The sequence below is a fragment of the Diadema antillarum genome, unplaced genomic scaffold, assembly GCF_040938485.1.
Source record: "Diadema antillarum isolate AM-2024a unplaced genomic scaffold, OU_Dant_1.0 seq00001927_RagTag, whole genome shotgun sequence".
Lineage (NCBI taxonomy): Eukaryota > Metazoa > Echinodermata > Echinoidea > Diadematoida > Diadematidae > Diadema > Diadema antillarum.
In genome coordinates, this window is record NW_027272590.1 from 51277 (window position 1) to 78916 (window position 27640).

General features: G+C 40.2%; 1 pseudogene; it reads right to left on the bottom strand.

Annotated features, from left to right (window-relative positions):
• Window positions 1–27640, bottom strand: part of LOC139713222 (plexin-A4-like) — a 274914-nt pseudogene that overhangs the window by 25334 nt on the left and 221940 nt on the right.

The following is a 27640-nucleotide window of genomic DNA, read 5'->3' on the forward strand; positions in this document are numbered from 1 at the left end:
CAAGTCTCGACAAGCAATTATGAACAATTTTGTCAGAGAATGCTGATATATTAAGGGGGGGGGGGGGAAGGGGGAAGGTTGAATACTTTGTGCTTCATCAGGGGAGAGGGAAGGGGGGCTAAAATCAAACAAGAGAAATGGATTTTTAAGAAAAGACAAACAGAAGACAGCAGAGAGTACAACTTTGAGGAAATACAGATGAAGAATTAAACTATCACATATTGAATTTCTTCCATATAACGTCGTCCTAAGGTACATTCATATTGCACAGATTACCAAGGTTTTGTGAGTGTGTGTGTGTGTGTGTGCATGTGCAGGAATCTGTACGATGGTGTGTGGCCCACATGACCCGACATACATCCTGTCTATGCACATGACATAGGCCCATGTGGAGTACTTACCAGAAATGCCAGAGGACAGTGCCAATTGAATACTGCGGTATCTATTACCATGGTAAATACCCAACAAGAATGGTACCAACAAATACCACAAATGTGAATACACGGTCTCCAAATGAACAGTCATCCCTTTTAGCCAGAGCAACTATGCCTGGTTTGTTACTCTCATTTGGGTGGCTTTAATCAAAGGACCAATTGAACAAAGATCAAGGTGTACAGCTGAGTGTCACATCACAAAACTATAATGTTCAACCAAAAACATTCGCACACTGGAACCGACTACCTTACAGCTCTGTAGTTGCGGCTTGAAACTTTCTCCAATCGCTGACCATAAAAAAAAAAATAGTAACTAGGCCTTTACTACAAGAATTAGCATTCAGTGCATTGTGCAGACAAAAAAGTTCTGCATGCATTTTACTTTCGTGAACCTTTCCTTTTTGCAAATCTTGGCTCCTTGCAAAATTCATGAAAGTTTCAAGCACATAAAAAATTACTGGTTTTACAGTACAAATAGAGGCCACACAACATGGACAGACATGCTAAGCATCTCCAGTAAGATTCATATAGATTTCAACAGACACACACAACAGCAACCCCTTGAGTTTATCCAATTCACCTACTACACAAAGACAATATGATGGTCTTCTATTGGGGGACAAAGCTCTGTGCTGTGGTAAGTATTTAAGCGGATCACACGCACAAAACCTAAGCTCCTGTAATCTGGACGAGATTACAACAGTTCTACAACAGAAGACCCAGAACAGCAGCAGGAAAACCTGGATTTTATGCGATGAAAGCAGTGAAAGCAGTTTAAGAGATTGCCAAATCCTCAAGAGAAGAATAAAAGCCAATCATAAGACTGGATTCTGCTGCCAATACTTCCTACCCTAATTCTAAGCACATACACTAAAAAAAAAGAATACAATGACAAAACTACTTCTTTGATGCTATCAAAGGGGCGAGACTGCTGATGTGATAACAAGATGAATACCGGCCTATTACCACAATTCAATGGACAAAAGTGGTCCAGAAATTAAACCTCAGTCAGGTGATATTGTATACTAGACCATTCAAATGTCTAGTTTACAACCACTATTATATATCCATCCCTATTAAATCGGAATTGATTATCTGCTCAAACCTTGTTTGAGGTCAGCTTCCTCATAGCTGAAGAATAGAAGGGGTTTTCATTTCATGTGTGGTTGAGAACACCAATAGTTACGTTCACACGTAGTTGCCAAACTTGAAGTTTAGGTCGAAAACTTAACTGTTGATGATAACAAAGTGCATTTTGTTGACAAAATGACAAATTTCACAATGAAATATTCTGTGCAACACTTGGTGCTCCATGGTTTTTGTCCATGGTTTAAACAATGGTTTCATTTGTACTACCTTCGTGAATTTGGGCCTATATGTACAAGACATTAAGTGCCGATTAAGATCTGAATGTCAGAATGTCAAACGGGCAAAGGACAATTTATGTCAACATGGCAGAAAGTTTTTACCTTTTCTTGCTTTACCTGGATCTCCTTTACAAGCTACTTGTGAACAATGACACTATTGACAGATTGTATAATTACCAATCGTGTAACCAGAATTACAATGTAGGCAGTTAGTTACCCACAAAACGCTGAATAATTATCCAAACTATGCTGCGCCGTGAAGGTGATGAAATGCCACGCCGCAGACAACATCCATTGTTTGCAAAATCAAAACGGAGGCACTATGAAGAGCTGTAGAGACATTCTGCCTTAATAGTGCTTTGACTTTATAATGAACTATTCATCCTGCCACAAAAGGGCTGATGACATCATCCCGCCAAAGATCATTCGCGGGCGGCGAGGCAGCCAGCCAAGAGCCTACCTGAGGTATCCTCTATCCATTCTACGTATTGTCAATGTGCGTTGACGTACGTACGAGAGTTGTTTACCACGCGACACACCCCCATCAAAATAAATAACACACACAAGGTTAACGGATACAAGAGGAATTCTTTTCTATATTTGCCATAATAGACAAACTGAAACTATTGTTGTTGTTTGCGGTTCTGTTCTTTATTTTTTCACCACATCTTTTTTTCTGCACATACTTCTCTCTAATACCTTTTTTCATTTTTCCAATTACCTCATAAAAGAGCCCTACGGAAACACTTACAGCTCTGAGACCACTTTCTACACGGCTCCCTGAACGCCGTGAATGCATGCCTGCCCATGAATACTGCCCAGGAAATGGAGAACGCAAGACCACAGGGTCACATGACTCTTATATCTTCGTCTTCTCTTCACTTTCATGCCCACGAACACTACCTCTGGACCCCCACCCCACCCCTCCCTACCATACCATGCCCCACCCCCAAGGCGACATTAAAAAAGGCAGATGTAATGTGGTGCTCAACTAAATTAACTGCCACTCCGCAGACAAAGGGCCAGCATCCACGTTGGCGCGTGGAACAAATTGCTGGAATATTGATAGAGAAAGAGACCTTCTCGGTGACCTTGAGACGACCCTAGCCCACTCCCCGCACCCAGTTAATCTGGTCCATTTAAATGAGAAGCCTAAAAACCTGGTAGCAAGAGTTTCAAAAGGAAACACAGAGGAAGAAAAGGAGGGAGGAGGGAAGAAGTTAGGATAGGAAAAAATGAGGAGAGATGCTGGACGGAGATGCCAAAGAAGAAGAAGAGAACTGGGCCAGTGGAGGCGACAGACTTGCGCAATTAGGGAGACGAGCGCGTGTGCGGAAGGAACGACCCTGCACAAAAGACGACAACAATAGGGCGGTTACATTAGCAGGAGAGAGCTGCACGTGGGATCGTTTTGAGGACAAGAATGGTTGAAGAACGGTCGTCTCATTTCGGCAGCATCGGAAAGGCGGAGGGCGACTTTGAGCACACGGGTGTTGTAATGGTCCCACCAAGTAAGCACTTCACGGTCAAGGGCAGGAATTAAGATCAAATTATGAGAGTGTCGTAACGGAGTGCAGAATTATATTAGTACGATAAAGCAGTTGCCTCACTCACAATGAATGACCACACACAATTGTTCTGTGAAACTAATGAACAGCGATGCTGAAAATGTGCATTCTAGGAAAGCTCAATTAAACAAAACATGCAACCCAGAAAGTCATCTCCCAATGCACCCCCCCTCCACGGCATATTCTTAAAGAGAAGCCCCTCAACGCCTTCTTCGTCTTTTGCCCGTGATCAAATTTCCTGTATTTCTCATCCTCGTTTCGCTGACGAGCAATCAAGAAATCTCCTTCTCCCATATGAATAACATCCTGTCTTGGCAGACACCATACCTTCCTGTTTTCGTTGCAGCCAAATTGAAAGCGATACTCGTGGCATCGGATTCTTGCACCCATTCTGTTTATTCGCGGGGAAAGTCTCTTAACAAATTACACCTTGTGTCAATACGAAACATATCATCGCATTGGACGTTGGCACGGTTCTTCTTACATTTCCATCGATGTATTGAAATCACGATTTCGCATTACACTCGCATTGACTTCCGTCAACAAAGCAAGATCCGACAAACACAATGGTACAAGTTTCATCAAGATCCAACATGAAATGAGAATGCTATGTCAGAATAACAAAATTTCTCATACTCTTATATTGAATGAAGAATATTGGTCTCAATTTGGTAAAATCCTGTATCATTTTCTCTTTTTAAAAATCTAAACATTTTGTAAAACTGGCAAATGATAATGATATGTCACTGAGATGAATTTGTATTTTTTTGAGAGGAACTGTACAAATCTTCTCAATAGGTTAGCAGAGGTTGTATATAATCGATCTGATTTAATAGTTTGAACCTCATGAATAAAACCTACTATACCACGCTACAAAACAAGCTTGAAAATGTTCACTACACAGATTGAGAGCAGTGACACGTGTAGGGAGGGACCTTTTTTGCCATCTTTTCTTTTCCTCTTCTTTTGGCAGTCAATTTCTTAAAGGACAAGTCCACCTTCATATACATAAGGATTGAGAAAATGTAACAATATTAGTACAACACATCAGTGAAAGTTTGAGGAAAATTGGACGATCCGTTCAAAAGTTATGAATTTTTAAAGTGTCTGCGCAGTCACTGCTGGTGAGAAGACTACTACGGTGTACGATGTCACATGCATACAACGATAGAAGGAAAATAAAAGGAGAATTTCACAAAATTTAACTTCTTGAATAAAGTGCACATTTCTCCGACTTGTTACTGACGTATGTTAAGAGTAATATTAATCCCCCTAAGTCGAGTGTTCTTTTGTTACGCGAAAAAAATGGAAATATGTTGTATTGTCTTTATTCTTTCTTTATATCGTTGTACACATGTGACATCACAAGCTATAGTAGTCTTTTCATCCAGCCGTGACAGAGCAGAAATTTCAAAAATTCATAACTTTTGAACGGATTGTCCAATTTTCCTCAAACTCTCACTGATGTGTTCTACTAATTTTGCTCCATTCACTCAACCCACATGTTTATGAAGGTGAACTTGTCCTTTAATGTATACATGGAGTTTGTTTGTGAGGGTTTTGGGCCTTTAGCCATTGAGGATGAGTCGCAAGTATACTCAAGCAGGTGTCTATGGGAAATGCGTGTTGTAGCAAAATCAGTCCGTCCTCAACAGGTTAATCTTACTTTGATACATTTTGAGCTCAGTTTGTGATCTACCTTCAACTGACAAATTAAATTGAAATTTTGCATTAATTTTCTGATGACTTCCTCTTTATACCATCCCCCCTTCCGTCCCTTTCCAATCATCTGATTCTGTACCTTCATTTCAACATTTTAAAAAAATTATCATTGGTGAGAAACTGACCGTTCTGACCAAGAGGCAAGTTAAATGGACAAAGAGATTACTTATAAATGCAAAATATTGAACCATTTCAAGCCCCAGTAGAGGTAATGGGTTTGATCCCAATCAATCATCTAGACCAAGTTCTTTATTTTTTTACAATCACCCTGGCTTTGCTTCTCATTTTAACATCTTCACCAAAAATGCTGGCACATCAAGCTATGATGCCATGCCCACTTCAGAGGCTATGATTTTCTTTTCCAAGTACTCAAAATTTTTGGCATCTTTTTGAAATCAATCAATAGCTGGCATCTGATATTACCGGGACATGTGTCAATTTCCCCCCACTTTTAGTACAGCTTTCTATTTACCAGTACATCTTGGACAAGTAGTTAGGAATCAATTCCATGGACCACTCTTCTGATATATTAAACTTAACAGCCTTCTTACGGACCTGAACGTAACATTAACAAGGCATCCAAACCACTTTGGATGTATATACTCCACATATTTCAATACTTGGAAAACAGTTAGCATGCATTGCGGGGGGGATGAGGGGGCAGGTTCCTAGCAGCTTTCTGGTTGTAAAAGAAAAAAAAAAGCATTTGTTGTAAAGGTCTGCAGAGATCTAATGAAACACGAGTAAACCAATCAGTCTCTTGAATTTTTGGTAAGGCTCTCAGAGGCATCTCAGGTTGCCACATTCACCAGCTTGCCCGCTTGTCCAGTACAACTAAAAGTAACTGTTGGGCAAGTATAAAATTGGGTGTCTGTTACAAAGTATAGGGGCTTCATTGCTCAAATAACAATTTGGTTGAGAGGTAGAGATATGGTTTGTAATACTGTAAAACGAGGAATATTTGTGTGCATTCTAATTTCGCAAATTTGGCAAGATTCACGAAATTAAAATGCCCACAAAAGTTCTTGTCTACACTGTATGCATTGAATGCCAGTGGCAATTCGCGAAAATTTCATGCCGCTAAAAAGGCCGTCGATTCCAATTCCCGAAAATTTCACGCCGCCAAAAAGGCCATCTGTTCCAATTTGCGAAAATTTTATGCCACGAATATATCATGTTTTACAGTATCTTCTATCATCTGATATTTGCCTCACACACTGCAAATCTGACATGTGACATGTGAGAGCCCAGGCTTGGGTAACCCTAGAGTGATGTTGGGCTTCATTTTACACCGCAAATTGAAACCAATTCCGTTTGAGACTTGGTGATGCTTGGTATAGTCCTGTAAGTTTCATGCAATCCCTCAATTCATTCATATGGAAGATTTATAAAACTCTTTCAAATGTATGGACCAGAACACAGTCCTGTTTATCACTCAACCCACTTGAATTATGTATTACTTTCACCATATATTACTTTCTGGGCTTTGTCCCCTCTTTTTAACCTCCACTATTTTCTTGAAGTGAACAAAATAAAAATGGCAGTAAGTGCACCTTTAAAAAAAAAAAAGAAAAAAAATCCTGGTTCAAATTACATAGACTACTTGATTACTTGTTCTCCTTTTTATTGCCCACTTCATATTCTCGAGTGTTTAATAATCGCTTCCACTCCAATGAAAGAACTACTGAAGAGCCGAATATCACTTTTCACGAGGTCACTTGTACGATAAAAAATCTATGCACTTCCAAGGGCAAGTATCTCCGTGTTCTACGAAATTAGCTCTGCCAGGCTTGGGTTTTGCTCTCGCTCACTGAAACAAGATATAAAAGTCCTTTGTTTGTGCATTGGCAGCAGAGGTACAGTGTATTGTGAAGTTTTGCTTTGTACACACACAAAGAATTAACATTTTCATTTTTTTTAAAACAGATTTTTTTTTTCAAACATGCACTTTGTGGGGAGGACAGACTATAAATTCTCTATCACAGAATATTTGTCGGAGAAAAAGATTCTCTATATGGATGTGACCTATCAACACAACAGCCTAATAAAGTCAGTGAAAACCACCAACACATTCTGATGTTGGTATTAACGAGATGTTCAAGAATCTTAGCATTCTAATGATGGCCAATTCATCCTCCTTTAAATTGTGAAAAGACTAGTCCAGAGTACACTCAACTAGGTGTCTATGGGAGATGCGCGTTAAAGACTTAAAGCAAAATCAGCTTGTGCTCAACGGGTTAACCCGTTGAGGACGAGTCCCGAATACTGTATACGCTATAATTTTCGCGTACATACATTTTCGCGAATTGTCGCTGTCACACATTTTCGCGAGTGGTTAAATTCGCGATTGGGGGACCAGAGAAAATATGAAGTGGCAAAGAAAGTGTGAATTTTCAACTTACTAGCAAATAAGAATGATACTAGTTATACACTGCATGAAAAAGACTTGCCAAACTCTGCGAACTAGTAAGTTAGAATTCAACATTTTTGAAGTGATGAGTCCATCGCGCTAGATTTCTGACGAGTGGTCCCCTTGCGATAATGGATTGGCTCTCTACAGTATTCGTAAGTAGACGTGGACGTGCGTAAACAAGCTTAGCCAGTATGGTCTGTTCGGTAAGCCGTGACATGGTATACTAGTGCTGAAATGTTCGTATCATCAAGGCAAGGGATTCATTTTGGAAGGTAATATTTTCGCGTGTTGTTAATTTCGCGAATAGCTCCAGACTCGCGAAATTCGCGAAAATAAAACCCCTGCGAAATATATAGCGTATACAGTATACTAGGGCAAGTGTGTATGGGAAATGCATGTAACAAAATCAGCTGTCCTCAACAGGTTAAGGTTCACGTTCTGATCAGTGACACACATCTCACACTGACAGCTCTACGAGACCTGAGCACTGCGGACAAACTCCTGGGCAGAAGCGACAACGTAAATAAACCAATGGCCGTGTCTCTTGGTTGGGGATATATGTTTCGCTTCAAGAGGAACAGTTCACATAATCCTGAAAGTCGGAAAACGCGCTGGATATGCGAGGTGCTGGAGAACGCAAGATCAGTCACCCGCTCGGGGCAAAAGAGTATACCTGGGGACATACTTTTGCACTGAGGTGATAACTTTACATTGTAACATGTGAACGTGGGAGATTTGCATAATTCTTTGAAGGGAAATACTAGCCTTGCGGGATACTGGGTTCTTTATTTTTTATTTCCTCCCCCCCCCCCCCCCAAAAAAAAGAAAGAGCCAGAACAAGTGTCAAACAGAGACAGAGGGGCAGGGGAGTGAGTTTCAGAGAGAACTACACTTTTGGCGGATCACTGCCGGCCATTAGAGAAAAGGTGCAAAGTCCCTGCTATCTGCAGTCGAATCGCTTTCAAATGTTGTCCTTCTCGCCTTTTGCCATTCGATATTTGGACAATCGTACGAGGATAGCAGGGAAACGAGCGGCTGCAATTGGTACCGGATGTACTTGCGAGACATCCCAGTAAGGTTTTTGATCTGGTGAGCCACGATAAAAACAAAACAAAACAAAACAAAACAAAACAAAAAACAAGAATGTGCCAGGAATCTTCAGTTACAAAATCTCCAGCACTTGTGAAATATCGCACGATTACATACCAGCAACTGTTCCCCCAACCTTATCCAATTAAAGTTCTTAAATTACAAAATAAAATCTTAAAGGCACCTTTACAATTTCAAATGAAATCAAAGCTTTTGTATTAGTCACAACGGAAATTTTCAGGGACATGAAGAATGACTGGCAAAGATGCAATTCACTCTGGGTTTTTTTCAATAATTCGGTGCTATTCCTGATTTTTGATAAAATGTAATGTACAACCTGACACACACTAACCACATGACATAATTGGTCTAAATTAATATTATTATAATTTTCCAAAGAAAGCAAAAATACCTCAGGTGTTCTTTGTGACAGTGATACCTCTCATGCATTATTCATGGTAATATACATGTATATATATATATATTTTTTTTTTTTTTTGGGGGGGGGGGCAGAACTAGAATCCACTCTTTTGTGTGCCATGCATCAACTTTTCAAGGGACAGTCAACTTTCAAAAACTGTATTCTATTTAAACAGAAATCTAACCTGAATGATAAATATGTTCATTTATCTTTTTTTCAACACATGAACAAGAATTTCATATGTCCGTATTGTCAAGACATTTCAATAATCAATAAAGCAAAAATTTACCTGCTTCACATAGGATGCTTTTAAAATGATATTTCTATTATTATTATTATTTTCTTTTTGATTTCTCGCTCTTGGTCTCACGTAATCAGCGGCTACACTACAACATCCACCTTTTATACAATATGCAATAAATCAATGTCAGGTGGCTTTCTGAAAATAAGACAAAAAATGTAGAGGGGCTACCTGTACTGTGCTACCCTTCTCCCTATATATGGCATCTTCCGAGATGCGAAATGGGCAAGGGCAAAGTGAGAAGTGGGCTTTTATCCTCTCGGAGCTGAACTGGGTATGGGGGGGAAAAAGTTCATCCCTCCCTTAAGTCAGAGATGGGCGCGCACTCATTTGTTCTACCGCCTGAAACGCGACACCGCGAAAAATACAACACTCCAGGCTCGCGTTGCAGCTGGAGTGGCAAATCGTGCACAAGTGCCGGGGAGCGGAAGAAGAGAGAGGAAGAGAGCGAGAGAGCAGGCGAGAGGTGAGGAGAGAGCGTGAGAGAGAGCGAGTTATTAAAGACACTCTGTGTCAGAAAGGGTGATGAAATATCTCACGGTACCTCTTTGCATTTAATTTCTTATTTTCTTTCTTCCATTTTTCTTCATTTGGTTGGGGGGGGGGGTTAAAAAGAGGAACAGAGTAGGGAGGGGGTGTTAAGAGAGGTGAAAGTGGGTTTACGATTTTGAAAGTGAACATGGAAGGGGGTGTATGTGACCAAGATTCTCCCTCAATCCAACGAGAAACAATAAGCAACACAGATGCGGTTTAGGGTACTGCGGCTCTATGGCCAGCATAATTGATTCTTCCCTGTGGTATTCGCAAAACTGGGTTATCGGAACGAGAAAACGAAAAACAAGAAAAGAATGGATCTACAAGAAATCTTCTACTAGATCTTATTACTGAAAATCTTGGCATTGGATCCTTCAAGAGTTACACACTTCCCCCTAATTCCTTTGGGTTGAAAAAATGTTTTCTTCAGTTTGACTAGACGCAAAAGGAGAATGACAAAACCTCTATCAAATATTATGTGAAAGTACACTCATATGTCACTTGACTACACGCAAAGCCATTTACTGTATCCTTTTAAACAATCATACAGAAATCTTAGTGCGCAAGTACAAATAAAACCTAAATCATTATATTTTATAGGGTAAGCTTTAATATTTGTGACCCGCGACAACGGTTTCAGGCAAAAGTCGCAAGAGCAAATTTCCTCCTAGGCGGGGTACAAAGATTTTGACCATTATTTTTGTCGATTTGGGTTTTTTGCAGAAATTGAATCTTTGATATGTTTTCTACCTCTACACTAAATTTCATAGCATAAGACTAAGTTTTTCCTATCGAAAATGGAATTTTAAGCACCCTATGTTGGATCGCACTCGTCAGTTTCGAGCTTCTTTCGAACGCCGCGCCAATATTCTCAGCGTTGCTACGGCGCAGGGTCTCCTTTGCGATTGGCTGGTGCGTCGCATACATTTACATAATTCGGCTTTCGGAGACACCAGTTGCAGCGTTTGGGGAATGCTTTGTCCACGCGTGCACGATTATCGGTACATGCTCCATTGTTCTTGCTATACTGGTTTATATACGCTCGCTCTGTAGTGCGTGCTCTTCGTTTGGCTTTCTATCCAAACTATTCTACTGCAATGTTCGACAACGGAAGTGAAACAAAAATCATGTAGCATGACATAATCGTGTGAAAAGAAAACTAAATATTCTCAAATTTGTCTACTTGTACATGTAGTAAAAATTATGACAGCAGCAGACTGACTCAATGGAAGGTAGATAAGAGGAAAGGAGCGGTCACATGTGACCAATTATATTCAAATACTACACGTCAAGATCTCACCAAACTAACGAGTCGTGTTTGTTTGTTTGTTTGTTTGTTTGTTTTAATTTAATGAGCACCACCGAACAAAGCAACATATCCATGTCTTGTAGGCAAAACAAACAGGAAGCGTGACCCTTGCCAGCACTAGCAATTTTCTGCTTTTAAAAGGCACCACAATAAAAACGCGATTTGTAAATGTGTGGATTCGCCACCTCTCCTGTTACATGCACACGGCCATTTAATTGAATGTGGATGCCAATGCGTATAACGTGAAATGCGTGCACCATACACAGGTACATTGTACATGTACACCATACGTGCAATTATCGTATTCGCCATCTTGAAAGACGTAATGGTAAACAAACCCGAGCGAAATGCATTGGTTATCGGCTCCATACGCTGAGCTCCATGGAAGGTGCCCGGGAAATTTGACTCTCTCGGTGAGCCAATCAGAAGGCGATGTGATTGCTAGAGGCGGAGCTTAACATCGATTGGCACCATCGTACGGATGGGTGATTCTCCCCTCGCATCGCCGCTCGGACATTGTCTTTGAGAAAGAGGTGAATCTTCAAAGCCTGTTTTCTGGCAATTTTGTCAGGCTAACAACTTAAAAAGTGCATTTTATTTCTCTTTCTATGCCCACTTATGGTGCCGAAGAATACAAGTGTTTTATATCAATGCAAAGCTTAGGAAATGGGGAATGAGATTCAGTGAAAAAATTAATTTTCAAAATTCCCGACTTTTGCCTGAAACCGTTGTCGCCGGTCACATTTTTCGTTTTCATAAAAGCCTACTCTGACTCTTACTTAAAGGCATAATTTACCATTTGCAGATGAAATCAAAACCCAGCATTAGTGCTTCAAAATAGTTCTAAAATGTGAGTTAGGGATAGAAAACACCAATGTAAAAATTTGAATTAGTATAATCAATGTTAAGTATTGTTAGATATATAAAATGTGAACATTGGTTATAATAAAAAATGTTTCCAGACTAAGCAGTCTACAGTTACGGTTCATTGAGAAAAATAGTGATATCTCCTTATATTGTAGGTTTTATTGCAGAATTCTTATATGGTAGGATGTTTTGTGATACAACTGACCTACACATATGCATCAAATGTGATATTTTGAATATTCTTAAATCACTGCTTCCAATGGTAAACAGGACCTTCAAGTAATCATAATGTGGATCATACATTTTTGACACAACGTCTGCTCACATACAGTCGAAGAATACTTCAGTACAGGTCTGTCCGTATGTAGGCATTCATCATGAGGTCAACTCAAGGACATCAAACTTTCAGTCAGAGATTTCTTTGACACCATTAGCTCCTCCAGACATGGAGCTGGTCCAAGATGGGCTAAACTCATGGCAGGTAATGGTTCAGAACCAAGATGAGCAAATGAGAGAGAAACAAAACTCTCATTTGACCCATTAAGGACAAGCTGATTTTGCTTCAAAATGAATTTCCCATTGATACCTGCCCAAGTATACTCGGGACTGGTCATCAACGGGTAATTAATCCTTTGTTTTGAGTGCAAATGGGCACAGCAAACCCCATAGCAACACTTGGACTTCCCCAAAGTCAAAAGCAGAGAAAGGGTTAAAGGTCCTGTCTACCTTTCGGAACAGTGATTTAAAAGAATGTTCAAGATATGACATTTAATGTATATGTGTAGGTCTGTTGTACCACAAAAAAAAAATCCTATCATATAAAATGTTCACGATAAAGCCTAAAATATAAAATGTTCACGATAAAGCCTAAAATATAACTTATAAGGAGATATCTGTGTTTTTCTCAAACCATAATGGTATACGGTCTAGTCTGGAAACATTTTTATTATTTTGTTCACATTTTGTATATTTAACAATACTGAACATCGATTTTACCAACTCAAATTTTTACAGAGGTTGCTTCTATCCCTAACACACATTTTAGAACTATTTCAAAGCACTAATGCTGGGTTTTTGTTTCATCTGCAAATGGTAAATTATGCCTTTAAGCTATTGTCTTCCTGCTTCATTAGAAAATGGCTGGGATTATTGAAGTGATGTTGATTCATGGCAGTGTTAAACCCGGGGTTTACTGGAACTTAGGAATGTAAAATACTATAGCATGGTGTATTGCGTTATCTTGAATACAAATGGTTAATTCACACTACCATGACTGGCAGTCACAGCAGTACACAGAGAAGAGAGCATGACAGGTTGAGTTAGTTTTTTTAACCCTTTTCCTTGCCTTGAGTGTCGACTGGGACAGAAAACGGCACAGTGTTGCACACGCTGTCCAAAGACCTGGCACAGACAGGGTTAAAGTCACACCTTGTGAGAAGTTCTAGTGACTTTAATCTGCAGTTATAAGCCTTTCTATAAAAGAAATATCTGTTTGATGACTTGAATCAGATAAAGGCAGTACTGTTACTTCATACTCCTCTTTCCAACCTCATGCAAACCAGAGATGTTTTGTCTCCCTCCCCCTACATGTAGTTGTTAGTTTCTAGGGCCATACTTCCAATCTGTGCCAAGAGAGATAGTGAAACTACACATGAAAGTACTTTGTGATTTCTCTCACCCAAATATTAATTAATATTTATATATCAGCCATTTGATACCCATATCTATTTACACAGAGTTAGTGGACTTTCACTTTTCAATGATAAAACGTTGCGAACTCCGTGGGATTGCGACAGATGGAGTAATCAAAAGGTTACAACCTTTATCTTCATCTCCTGTCATTCCTTTTCTTGTTGTTTTTTTACCTTTGCCCAATATTCCTCCCTCAAAAAACAAACAAACAAACAAACAAACAAACAAACAGACTCGTTTTAGATAGAGACCAGTAGAAGGTAACTCTAAGGGATGATATTATGGATTGATTATCACTATACACTTGACTCGCTGGGCAGGCGGCCCCACTGTGGAAGGCAGGAACATTGTGATGGATCACCTGGCTAGGAATCACATTTCACACCATCACACGGTGAAGAGAGAGAAGGGGGGGGGGGGGGGGGAGAGATGACATGAAGAGAGATGAGACTTGACAAGACAGAGACAGAAATGAAGAGAAAAGGTGAGAGAGATAGATGAGAGAGATGAGAGAGAGATGAAAGAGAGATGAGAGGGAGAGAGAAGAGATGACATAAAGAAAGATAAGACAGAGTGGGGCAAAAATGAAAGAGAGAAAGAGAAGGGCATATATATGGGGCCTACTTATAAAACATAATATATAATACATATACATATATACATAAATATATATGAATATACATAAACATATATATATATATATAATATATATATATATATATATATATATATATATATATATATATATATATATAAAAATGGGGATAATAAAGAGAAACTAAACATCACAAAACAGACAGAGACAAAGATGAGTGAGAGGGAGAGAGAGAGAGAGAGAGAGATACAAGTGTAGAAGGAAAGATGACATGATGAAATACAAGACATAGCAAGACAGGAACAGAGATGACATTGGGGAGATAAGACATGACAAGACAGAAATAGAGAAAGGATGTACCATTAAAGACAGAAAAAGAAAGCCAGAGAAGGAGAGGATGGGAGAGAAATGTGAAAATAAGGAGTAACGCAAGGAACAGAGAAGAATTCCATAATTTGTGTTCATGGTGTACTTATTAATATTTTGCTAAAATGGGAAAAACTCTGGAAGACAATATCATGGCTATTCATCAGTAACGATGGATGTTTAAATGCATATGAATTTGGCGCATGGAAGACAAAGAAAGACTTGCAGAAATACAAATGAAAAGAAGAGGGAAGACTTAAGCACCATGTGCACACACTGCATGAAACAAGAAATATGACAGTACCACAGAGCAATTAATGTAGACACACAGGAGACAATATATTGTGAAAGACAGATATATTTGATATACATGTATATCATATAGAAATGTATATCATTATAAGAGATAGAGAGCTGGAGGGGAAATGCAAAGAAGAGATACCCGGAAAGAACAGAGAAGTTGAGAACTGCACTCAATAGCTACATAAAAACCTGCAGATATCATAGCAAATTGCCAGATAGAGTCAGTGAGATTTAAAAAAAAAATGAACACTACACTACAGGCAGCTGAATATGAGGAAATAACGAGTACGTATCGATATATGTGCTCATGTCTGTTCATATGAGTGTGTGTTTGTGTGTGTGTGTGTGTGTGTGTATGTGTGTCAAAAGATAGAAAACTCAAAGAAAAATCAGAGGGAGTGAGAGGGAGGGGGGAGAGAAGGAAGAAGAGAGGGGAGTGGCACGTGTTTGCCCCAGCCATCAGTGACACGTCATCTGCACTTTGGGGTTTTTACCCAAATGCAATTATGCCCCCCAAATTTTCTCCTCCACCCCTTTCCTACTGCCGAAGAACGCAGGTAAGAACCCAAGGAGGCATCAGAGAAATATGAAATCTAATCACCGAAATTGAATCATTCATCCTTGACCGCCCCACCCCAGCTCACATCTCACGCTCAAATCTCTTCCTCCTTGTCCTACTTTGTCTGTCCATCAGTCTGTCTCTTGGTGTGTCTGCCTCACTGGAGGAAAGTGAAGAGAAAGATCCTTGTAGAACATCCCCCTCTAACAGGCTAGTGAGAAACTATTAACGGAAATGTGCACCATGACCCTCTCCTCCTTCCTCTTCTCCATCTCCTCTTCCACCTCCTCAGCCCTCCTCCATCTCATAAAGGGGTATTCCGATACCAGGGGGAGGTATTTCTGGACCCATTGCATCCACCATGGGTGGGGCAGGGGAGGGGGGGGGTGGGGGAAGGGAACAGGAGGGAGGGCATCCGTGGACAGATGACGGCTTCGTGACAGATGCGCGGTGAAAGGAAACATGACTGGAATGTTGACATTGAACCAACCCCTCGTGTGCATGGTGCATGTGTACATTGCCTCAGCCGGCTGTGGTCTGCTGTATGTCGCTAGCTGTGTCTATTAACACAGGGTCCCCCCTCCTCGTCCAGTTTTGAGTTTTTGATGTCTGTGCATCTTCGACTTGAAATTCTCTCTTTCTTTTACCTGTCTCTCTGTCTCTCGTGTCCACTTCTTTTCTGAATCTCTAATTCTCTTTGTACCATCTGCTTCTTTTTCTTCTCTACCACTTTCATGCAAGTCATATGTGGGGCAAGTCATCTGAAGGCAAGTTATCGGAGGCGGCCAGGGGGCTCAGTCTGTAGTGTATGAGCCTTCCAATCGAATGGCTCAGGTTTGGGTGCAGGTTCGAATCCACCAAGTGAGTATTATTGAGCAATGTTGTGCGTTATCATGCCGTCCCCTCTAGTAAGAGGCAAAACACTGTTCCTCGGATAGGACATAAAGTGGAAGTCCCCTGTGTGGGCAAGAGTCACAAACTGCACATGTGGAAGATCCCGCTTAATTCATTAATCACAAAAAAGGTTGCATAACCCTGTGAAGTGGGCCGCCGCAAGTACTGTACTCACAACTGGACCTCATGGAAGACCAGCTACTCCAGCTGAATATGGGCTATCCAGCCATGTCGTCAGATTGAAAACGAAAACACACAAACAAACAAACAAACATATGTCTTTCTTCGCTATGTCATTGTGCATTCAGTCCATTCTCTTCTCACATCCTCCCATCTGCCCATCCATATCAAAGTCCTTCTAATTTCTCTACCTAATAATAATAAGCTAATCATTTCATTACTTATCCATCAGTCTATATTCAGCCAATCCATCCATCACTCTATCTATTTATCTTTCTACCTTAAACTTGATCAGTCCACCAAATGTTCACTTTTCAAACAAACTAATACATCCTGTAAGTGGCAAGGCACTTCCAAGGCACTTGCCAAGCTTTTCCAGCCATCGAAACCTGACATAGTTGTAAATCAGCAAAGTCAATGCAGGTGTAGCAATGTGCCTCAGTCTAGAGGGAAGGCCAAAGTGACACAGTAGGTATGAGGAGAATTACGCAATCTCTTTTAATTAACAATTAGTTTCTAGACATCTACGCCAATTGGCAAACAAAGCATACAGTATAGATTTTAAAGATGTTTTAACGGCCTATAGAAACTACATTTGTCTGCAAATATATTAAAAAACTCACATGATCTCTAATCTATGTTTGATTTGTGGTAATGCATACACTGCTGAACTACTTTTGATTTCAAAATAGCCATACTTGTTATTCATGTGGTTTCAATTTCTGTGTCCATTGATAATGATGATGAACACTTTGTACACTGAATCCACACTCCAGTTCATTGGATACATTCAATTTAAAACTGCTTTTGATTAAGCATCGCGTGACGAGCAAGAGCACTTTCAAACACAGATATACAAAAGTTGCCAACGGTGTATTCAACATTAGGTATAGATGATATAAATGTGGCACTGCAGTTTGAAAAATGATTGCCTTTGAATTAAGCTGCCCTGGTTTGTATCACTCGATTATGATAGTCAAAAGACAATTTGATACCTATAAATAGGTTCATCAAATCCATGAAATGGATAAAGAAAGGCAGAAAGCGTGTTCCAACAAAACAGGGTCACCCCATTTTGTACCAGTTCTGACCTGAAAAGTTGTCTGCTCCACAAAACTCAATGTGTCAAGCCCTACCCTATCTCAATTTGCATTTGGCATGTCCTTTAATATTCCAGAGAAACACACTTTTGCTAGTGATCGATTGGTAACACCCATGTTTTACCGTGTTCATGGTAACAACAGGGGTGCATTTTATCGCCCCTGGGGGGAAGGGAATTTGTCCATCCATGTCGTGCCTCATCATGTGTGACACACATCAGACAGTAAATTGGGACTGGGAGTGTAACAGTTTCTCCGCAGCTCGCCGCACAAACGATCCGCCATCGATACAGCACCGAATACACACGGCTCGTCTTGTGTTGCCGCCATCCAATCCCTCTGTAGCCCAACATTGTTTGAGGAGATATTCGCTGACTCCAAACTTTATCAAACCCTTCCGCCGCCACTCTCCCCGCCCGCCGGCTCTTACACCCCATTCCGCTACCATTTAAAACCTCTAATGTCTGTCATAATTGAATCACACTGCGACTCGCGGTGGACCCCGTATATCTCTTTCAATCGAAGAAACGACCACTGAGACTAGGAGGGGAAAAAAAGAGGAAAGAAAAAAAAAACTAAAAATGGGGGCAGGGAGAGTAATGTAAGAGAGCTGCGGAATGACTGAGCAACTCGAATCACTGTTGGAATTAGGGGCTTGCTGATCGGCGGGCGCAGAATTCCCTGCCGCTTTTCTCGGCGGCGATATGCAGTGGCAGCTTGGGTTTCACTCGTTACTAGAGGGTCGCTCAACTTTGGGGAGGAAACTCCATCCCGAAATCGGCCCTCGGCCACGATCAACGGGGTCTGCACTCGCTGTTCTGCAAACACACTTCAAGGGGCTTATCACCAACAATCTAAGTGATTTCTCGTTTCGTACATGGCTCTCCACCTCCTCCTTCTTCCACTCTGTTACTACGGGAGAAGGAAAGGATACAATCAATGACCTCTTTTTTCCCCCTTCTATCAAAGAAAAGTTTTTTTCAAAAGATATACATCTTTCTTCCAGGTTATTTCCAGAGTTTGGTAACATTCCTGGTGAAACTGAATTCTAGCATTACATTTAGCATGTGACAATCACACAATTGGCAACCAAAGTTTTGCAAGCAGCATCAACCATTTCACCTGCTGTATGGATATGCATTATACAAGTACACAAAAGTTCCATCTAGATACACCCAGTCTTCACGATTGGTTGCTACTGCAAGGGCTGCCTTCCTATGCTTTTCCAGCACTTGGATTGCTCACTGTCGGGTGCAAGGCAGAAAGGCAGTGTTTCACACATTATGAACTCCCTTCTTGCTCTAAACTGGTGGCACTTATGCCTGATACAGTATGGAGTTATCAGGACCCTTCAAAACCAGTATATGTACAGGTATACAGGGAAAGGCTCAAGGTGTGACAGTCACCTTCTGGGCTGAATGTAAAGAATTCCCTGGGTAAACTGACTGAACAATTGATGCAATATTCCATTTCATTTTGCAATTATCTCAAAGAGGGACAAAAGAGTACAGAAAATTTGTTATAATGGTCAAGGATTGGGAAAAAAAAGGTCATCACAGATGAAACAAAGAAGAAATCACTGGTAACAGGAAATTGATAAATAGTTTCTCAGAACTGCATATCAGCTGGCATGGTAGACATAAAGTTTGTGTGGCCCGTTTCCAACCCTGAAAAACTTAGATTCATTTCATAAGTTGGTATATTGTAGAGGTAGGTAATTCAGACCTTTTTCTCAGAATAATAAAACCATAAATTTCTTTATGATGGAGGGGGAAAACAGTAGTATAAATTTCCATTGAATTTACACCTCTTGAAAAAAAGAAATCCAACCATTATTCTCGGTACAAAAAGGGGAATATATTCTTGAGGGACATAGGGAAAGTTTTCAATTTCATAAAAAAACAAAAACAACACAAAACTATTGATGTGGGTTACTGTGAGATTTCATAAACGATGTTGGGAGAGATCATTCTTCAATCAAGAAAAATTTTGTGACAGAGATATAGAAAGAAGTACATGACCTTTAGAATAAAAGTTTACTATTCTGTTTTATTATCATTGCTAGCACTTTATCTTTCCCTTTATGAGGGCAAGTAAAACAGTAAAGGAAATGGTAATACGCTAGAGGTGTAGATGAAATAAAAATCCAGCCTTTATGCAAGAACTGGGATACCATAATCTCTACTTTGGCTGATATTGCGAACACATGCTAAGATTTGGCAATGAGTGACATGATACAATCCACGCATCTACAAATAAGTAAATATTTCTATTTTGAGCAATGATGGGCCTATTTATGTTTGAGTCTTCGCACAATGCACTTTCAATCACTACCTTTAAGTCATGTGATTACATGCAGCTAAAGGTTGCGGGAGTGCAGGTCTGGTGAATGCCCCCCAAAAAGAACAGAGATCCGACCGACCCCCATCACCACGGCATCATGTGAATGTACTCGGTGCCAGGGACTCGTTGCCATGGAAACACCAGGGAAAACGCCACAGCGCACTCCACGGTTTGGGCACCAAAATAGACCTTGACCTTTAATGGCTGGATTGGTCATAGAGTCAACACACTGCAGGGCCCTCCAGTTGAACTGCTCTACGAACGAAAGTCCAACCCCGGGATATATTTGCACTGGGTTGAACCCTCTCCACACCACCATTTCAAAATACCATTGACATTGTGAACAACTAGGAAGGAATTGGCATAGATAGGATTTATGGAAACCTATATAACAAATGAGCCCCTTTTTTTTTCAACTACGAATAAGGCCATTTCTCTATCAAACCCATTCAAATGTGTCATTAAAACATAAAATATTCAAGCTGACTATTATACCACATAGGCCTAAGACATAGATAAACAGAATGGTACATAATCCATCAAAATGAAACATAAATTCCACAAGTTATGACACTGTGAGATGTGTTCTGCACAAATCAATGGCAAAGTTGTGCGGTTATGACATAGGCCTACTTGTCTCTTCCGATTTGCACGTATGGATGCACCCACTAACACGAGCATGTAAACCAGGTGAAGGCTGCCAACACTTTCTGTAAATTTCATATTCCCCATTCAATTTATGAACCATTTACACTTTTGCTCTATTCATTCAAGTCACCTTGAAACATTGCATGCAATCTCACTAAAAGAACTTACAGCTGAGAAATGTGTAGCATGTGAGTTACATTTTTTCTTCTTTTTTTTAAACCTTGAAACCATTGCCTAGAATTTCTTCTTTTTTGTTTCTTTTGTTCGGTTTTTGAGGCTCTTTAAGGGGGGTCATATATTCCATTCTGAACCAAGTTTTTACTATGTAGTATTATTCATAATCAATTTAACCTCAAGGATTGGAGAAAAATATTTAAATGAAACATCCATGACATTTTTTTTTTTAAATTGGGGGGGGGGGGGGGGGAGGGGAGGGAGGGAGGCATAAAATTGAAGCATCCTCAGCTCATGAACAAAAGTGTCTTGTACTTACCATGAAATAGTGCAGTCACCCCAATCCCGGGATAATGAATCATATTTTGATGAATAATTAAGGCCGTAGTGTATGCGGGGCGGACTGTCAATAGTCCCCAGTGCAATTTTTATGACAAAAATATGTTTTTGGAGATTCCGTCTCAAAATTCAATTTGCTTTGATATCGATTCCTATGCAGCTTTGGATTAAGTTGACAATTCATGGGCAAAGGCAGGAGACCTATTCCTTGCTGGAAATATTTTTGCCATATTTACATCCTTTGTTTTGATTTGTCTGTTTTGATTTTTGTTTTCTTTTTAACGGAAGCAGGTTAATGAACTAAAGCTTGTTGAAGCCAATGTCATCTCCAAATTGCTTGCATCGATATTGGGCAACAATGAATCATGAAACAGCATTTTATTATTTTTTGTTGTTGCCAAAATCACAATTCAATTATTTCAATAGAAAACATATGCTCTTAAGCTAATTTTGCGGAAATTGTAATGTACGGTACCACTAAAAATATCTTAATTAGAATAAGTCTTCAACATCTCTTCACAACGTCGAACTTTACGGTGGATTCTTCGACTACCGTAAAACAAGATATTTTCGCGGCATGGAGCCAATGGCATTTTTCGCGGCATGAAATTTTCATGAGTTGCCTCTAACATTCAATGCATATACTGTAGACAAAAACTTTTGTGTGCATTTTAATTTCCTGAATCTTGGCTCTCACGAAATTTGCGAGATTAAAATGCATGCAAACATTCCTCTTTTTACAAGTAAATACTGGCTTTCATGAACTCTCCTAGTTGCTTAAAATAATCTATACCTTATTTTCAACCATACTGCGGGCAAAAAATGTCTGACATGGAGGGGAAAAAGGTTTAATATAGCACATCTCTGAGTTGTGTGCAACTGAGTAATTTTATCAGAACATGGTGCCATTCCATTGGCATATTCTTATCCCGGAATAATATGTGTAAAATGAGTGTTCTAGGTTATATTTACTTCGAGAGATACTGCCTGTCACTCATTTTGAATAGTTTGCCATGATTTGCTACATTTTGACTTCCACGACTACTTTTTAGAATTTGTAACACCCTGTTACGAGTCATGCATGCTGTGACTGTTAACAGTCCCCATCATCTGAGTGAATACGGCACGAATCTTGGAGGTTGTGACGTGTTTGGGGGGACTTAATTGGGGTATAAGTTAAACTTGCTCCTGACCACCACAGCTACTAAAGAGAACCAACACAGATAGTATAGTGTGGGACTTATGAGACCATCTCTTTTTTTTTCTGTAGTTTATAATTGACATACCCGTTTTGTTTATCAATGATATCTACAAAGTTTGAAAACAACATTGTTGATGGGGAAACTTTCTGTGGAACGAGGTTAGGACTTTCCCTCAACTAGATAGCTTGTCCTTCCTGTGCTTTTGTTTGAGAGAAGAGGGGAATGGGGAAGAAGTACGGCTGTATCAAACTGATAGGGTATAGGGAAATTGTCAGGGATAGAGAAATTCGAGACAGGGTAAACAGGCACAAGGATGGGAGAGATAACGCTGCCCCCCAAGGGTAGAAAAGAATGGTCAGAGCTGTGAAACAGACATAGGGCAGAAACAAATCTGTGCGATTTCCCAGAACCGCTCTCAAAGGACACTCCATCTTCCATGAGCCTCTGTCAGGATGCCCAGTGGGGGCAAGACAAGATTTCACTCACCAGGAGAAACTCTCTCATAAATCGGCTCCAATTTCATTTCAGTACGGTACTGCAATATTGTAGTTTTCAGACTCTCAAGCTAAGCTATCCTCCCCCCCCCCTCCAATCACTGAGTTTAAAGGGAATTATGTTGTGTGAGAAAGGTCTTTGCAGACAGTTGCATTCAGATAGTCCCCACTTAGAGTTCCTGTAATTCACTACAATTTTTAGGACAGTACAAATTACGAGTACCTTGGGAAATTAGCATAATTCCTTAATGTCTACAGCAGCATCAAGTTTATGTCATCTACCACATCATTACCATACCATACCATACCATACCATACCATACCATACCATACCATACCATACCATACCATACCATACCATGCCATACCATACCATACCATGCCATACCATGAGATACAATGCCATACCATGCCATACCAAACCATATCATACCATATTATAAAAACATAGGCTACAATATCATATCATATCATATATCATATCATATCATGTATCATATATCATATCACATCACATCACATCACATCACATCACATCACATCACATCACATCACATCATATCAGTTCATTTCATATATCATGACAAAGAGCTTTCTAGAAGACATTCACAGAGTCTAAACTTATATGCTGACATGCTTGACCGCACACAATCTCTGATGCGTTGAGGTTGTGAGGCACACCAAACAAAGAGATGGATATCTCATCACATCTCACGTAGATGTTAACAGAGCAGGGTCATACACCCCTCCCTCCATTACCCCTCCCCCTCGCCCTTCTCCCACACACATAAAATCGGTTGTTCCCTGCCATGTATTGACCACACATTGGGGACTCTGAATGAATAGGTTGGCCAACATCTCTTTTCCCATGCCCACATGTACATACATTTAAACTCAGTTGCCCTGAAAAGATCCCTTACCCCGTTTTTACTTTCATCACACAATTCACAAATTTGGGAGAAACAGTTCAATTTCTCTCACCTCTCTGCTTAAAATGCACATTGTTTTCTGCACAAAGCAATACAATGGCATCATATGTACAACATCTACTTAGTAGCCAGATTTAATTTCAAAACTGTTTTGCAAGTCAAGAAGAAGAAGAACATCATGCAGAACAGATCATGAGTTTGAAAGTGCAGTGTACTATGCTCAATTCAAATGAGATGCAATAAGACAGGTACAACATGGGAGATAATAATCCACATTCCAACCTTACTTTCTTCCTAACTCCTAATATTTGCATTCACAAAACTAGTACAACACCACATGAAAGCACAATAGACTTCAGCACCTGTCCTGGATGCTCCCCTACTGCTTGGCAAGTCTTTGCAAGCAAGCTGCCTGGATATGGTTGCCATGGCAACTCCTCCAGTGCCTTCACCTACCCCCCAAAAAAGAAAGAATTGCATTGATCCATCCTTCTCAATTGGCAGTGTAGTTCTCTTCGGGCATGCTAATGTTCCCTAATGCCGTATTGATAGCATCAGAAACCAGATGCAACATCTTCGTCGTCCTTCGGAACTGTTGCCGCGGTAACAGGTTCCGATCTGACCTTTCTGCGTTCCAATCTGTTCTGTCGGCTACACTTACCCGTCTCCCGCATTTTTTCGAAAACCTCAAGACCACCGTGCTCAAGAAAAAGCATCAAAGGCAAGAGAAAAATCTGGAACAGAAAAATAAAACCCTTTCGGAGTCCCTAAGCTCCACTTTGATCAATAATCTGCATTTGGTATACCCATGATTGAGATAAAATCTTGTAATTAAATCCTCCGATATACTCTTTGATGTATTCCACGCCTGCTAGCACAGCAGATCTCCACCGCCATACATTCTAAGACCTTGAAGCCCAACTGAAGGGAAGTTTTACCCCTAAAGGAAGGTTGTTTTGAAAAACAGCAGAGAAATACCAGCAATAGAGCAATGAACACTTAGAGAAGTGGACAAGCATTTGCAATTAATAAAATGAAATACCCCCACCCCCAAAAAAAAGAATATTAAACAAAAAAAATTATGACCATTTGAATGTTAGGAATTCTTTTAAGCATACATCCCATGGTTACTACTTCTATCTGGCCAGCTTGGTTCTGAGGTTGTCACATCATCTGCAATGTCATGCCCAATTCATTTCTAATATCACTACAAAGGGACTGAAACGGTGATTAAATTTCCGAGTTGCTTTAATGGACAGCTCATCCTTAACCTGTTGAGGACGAGTCCCGAGTATACTTGGGCAGGTGTCTATTTGAAATGCGTGTTGAAGCAAAATCATTCCATCCTCAACAGGATGATATCTTTGTTACAGAGCTGTGAAGAAATCTGAATTTGTTTCCTTTTTTTCCCCTCTCAACAAAGTTAGTTTTATGCATCTGCTGGAAGGACCACAATATGAGAGAAATTCCAACCAACTGGTAACAGAAGCTGCATTCACACACACCCAAAATTAACACTTTTTAAAAAAATCTCTTGCAATAATTTGTCCTGAACAGAATGTGTGATCAGTGGCATATAAAATCTATTTTCGCATTGCCATGCAAAAAACTAATATTTTGGTTGTGTGTGTGAATGCAGTTAGTATAGGGAATTGGTCAGAAGACTTCATTTGAGTAGCTTACGGGGCACCACAAAACATGATTAACTGATATTCACGCAGCTTTATCCGTCATAATGGATTCATTCTGATTTTTTTTTGTTGGGGGGGTTACATTCATTCATTCTTTCACTCATTCATTCATTCATTCTTTCATTCATTCATTCATTTGGAGCAACTTTCTCTCTGGGCTAAACTGTCCATTAAAAAATGTTCCATAATTTGTTTCCTTTCGCATTCAAATTAAGAGGAAATCATTCAGAGGCAAGGCAGTTTGAATGAGTCACTTTCACGAATCACTTATCTCAAACTTTTCCTCTCTTGAGCATACATCCCCCATCCCCTACCCCCTACGAACTAAGTGCACGCCTTACCTATCCGCTGCAAATCGATGCAAATCAAGTCCCCACCCTATCCTACACAAATATGCTTTCAATATTTCCAAAGTGACTGCAGAATTCTTTCCTGGGCTGCCCGATACGACACTCAGCAGGCAAAACCTCACTGCTCCATCGTCCCCCCCCCCCTCCCCCACCAAAAAAAAAAAAAAAAAGAAAAAGGAAAAAAAGATTGGGGGGAAAAAAAGTTAAATTGCCGAGATAGATAGAAATCAATCCGTAATCAAAACGGGAAATCAAATCTCCGATGCTTGCGGATTCTCACGAGTTGACTTTTCATCCACAGGTTACTCTCAGATGCTCCAACGCTGGCTACGGCCCGCCGTCGAAGAAGGCGCATGGAGATTGCTAGTGTTTACAGGTGCACCCCTATTTCCCACAGCAATCAACTTGGACGAAAATGAGAATTCCTCGACTGATTAGACGAGAGAGAGAGGGGGGAAGGACGCACCTTGCGAGCGTCATAAATTTCCTCCACCCGGGGTTAATTGAAGTCATTACCGCAGCTCAACAGCTGTGAAATTTACAGGTCTGAAAAATGAAGATGGTGCAAGATGTGGGGAAATGTAAGAGAAGACTCCTACAGTTTGGGAGAGAAAGCATTTTGTTTGAACTCACAGCGCTTTGAAATTCTCAATGTCAAAACATAGTAAAAACAGATCAATTCTGCATTGCGCTGTGGGGAAGTAATAATTTGTGTAAAATTGGACGCATGACATAAATCTCAGACATGAAAAGTTTTCAGCCAGTCGTATATAATTCTATAGTTTGAACTTTCTGGAAGCCCTTGAAGTCAGCCTATTTGCCCTATATACTGGACATTGAGGTTATCATGGCAAAATCTTTAATGCCTCTTTCCTCCTTGCGCTAATTGCTGATTGCAATAATTTGATGACCGAACTGCGCATGCCTGAAATCTATCAAAATGGTGACCCTTGAACTTGTGTGTTCGTGCACTGTTGCAAAGTGTGTTTTGAATGACAAGGTAAGAAATCTCCAGATTTTTTTTTCTCGAATGTTCATACACTCACCACAGCACGAATTATCACGCTATTTCTCAAATTATTATGATAATTCCAAAATATCTGCACAATTTTGGGGATTTGAATCGCAATGATCACGCTATTTATTGGGATTTTTATGTTCTCACAGGTAAAAATCTCAAGATTTCGGAGTAATCTTGAGATTTGTATCCCGCAAATTTGCGTGAGTGTGAATCCCATTAACGTACGTGTCCAGGCAGAACACCAGCACCATCGGCTGACTGCAAGGAGTAATCACCCCCTCCATGGCTGTGAAATCAGCCAAACTCATGGGTGGGTAGGTAGGACTGTAGGTACCCTTGCTAACCAAATCTCCCAGGTTTCCGCAGATTTCTTCCCGAGATATTGCAAATATCCAGCCAGCCTGCATTCAAATCTTACCCTGATGAGGTTTGTCAATTGGCAATAAGAAATGGCCATACTTTTTGTGTTCTTTCTCTCTATTTTGGAGGGCGAAATTCCTTTCATTTTCTTCTAAGCCTTTATACAATGCCTGCTTGAGGCTGGGAGGCATTGGATACGATCCACAGAGATTTGAGCTCTGTTATTTTGTGCTTCAAACGGGGAAGGGGAGTAAATTATCGAAATATCCCCTCTCCTCTGGAATGGTTCATGCAGTTAAGGAATCTCAGGCAGTGTGTGTAAGCCCATTGTAAGATTTCAAAAGCTCAGCTCTACGAAAGAATGCGTAATTCCAT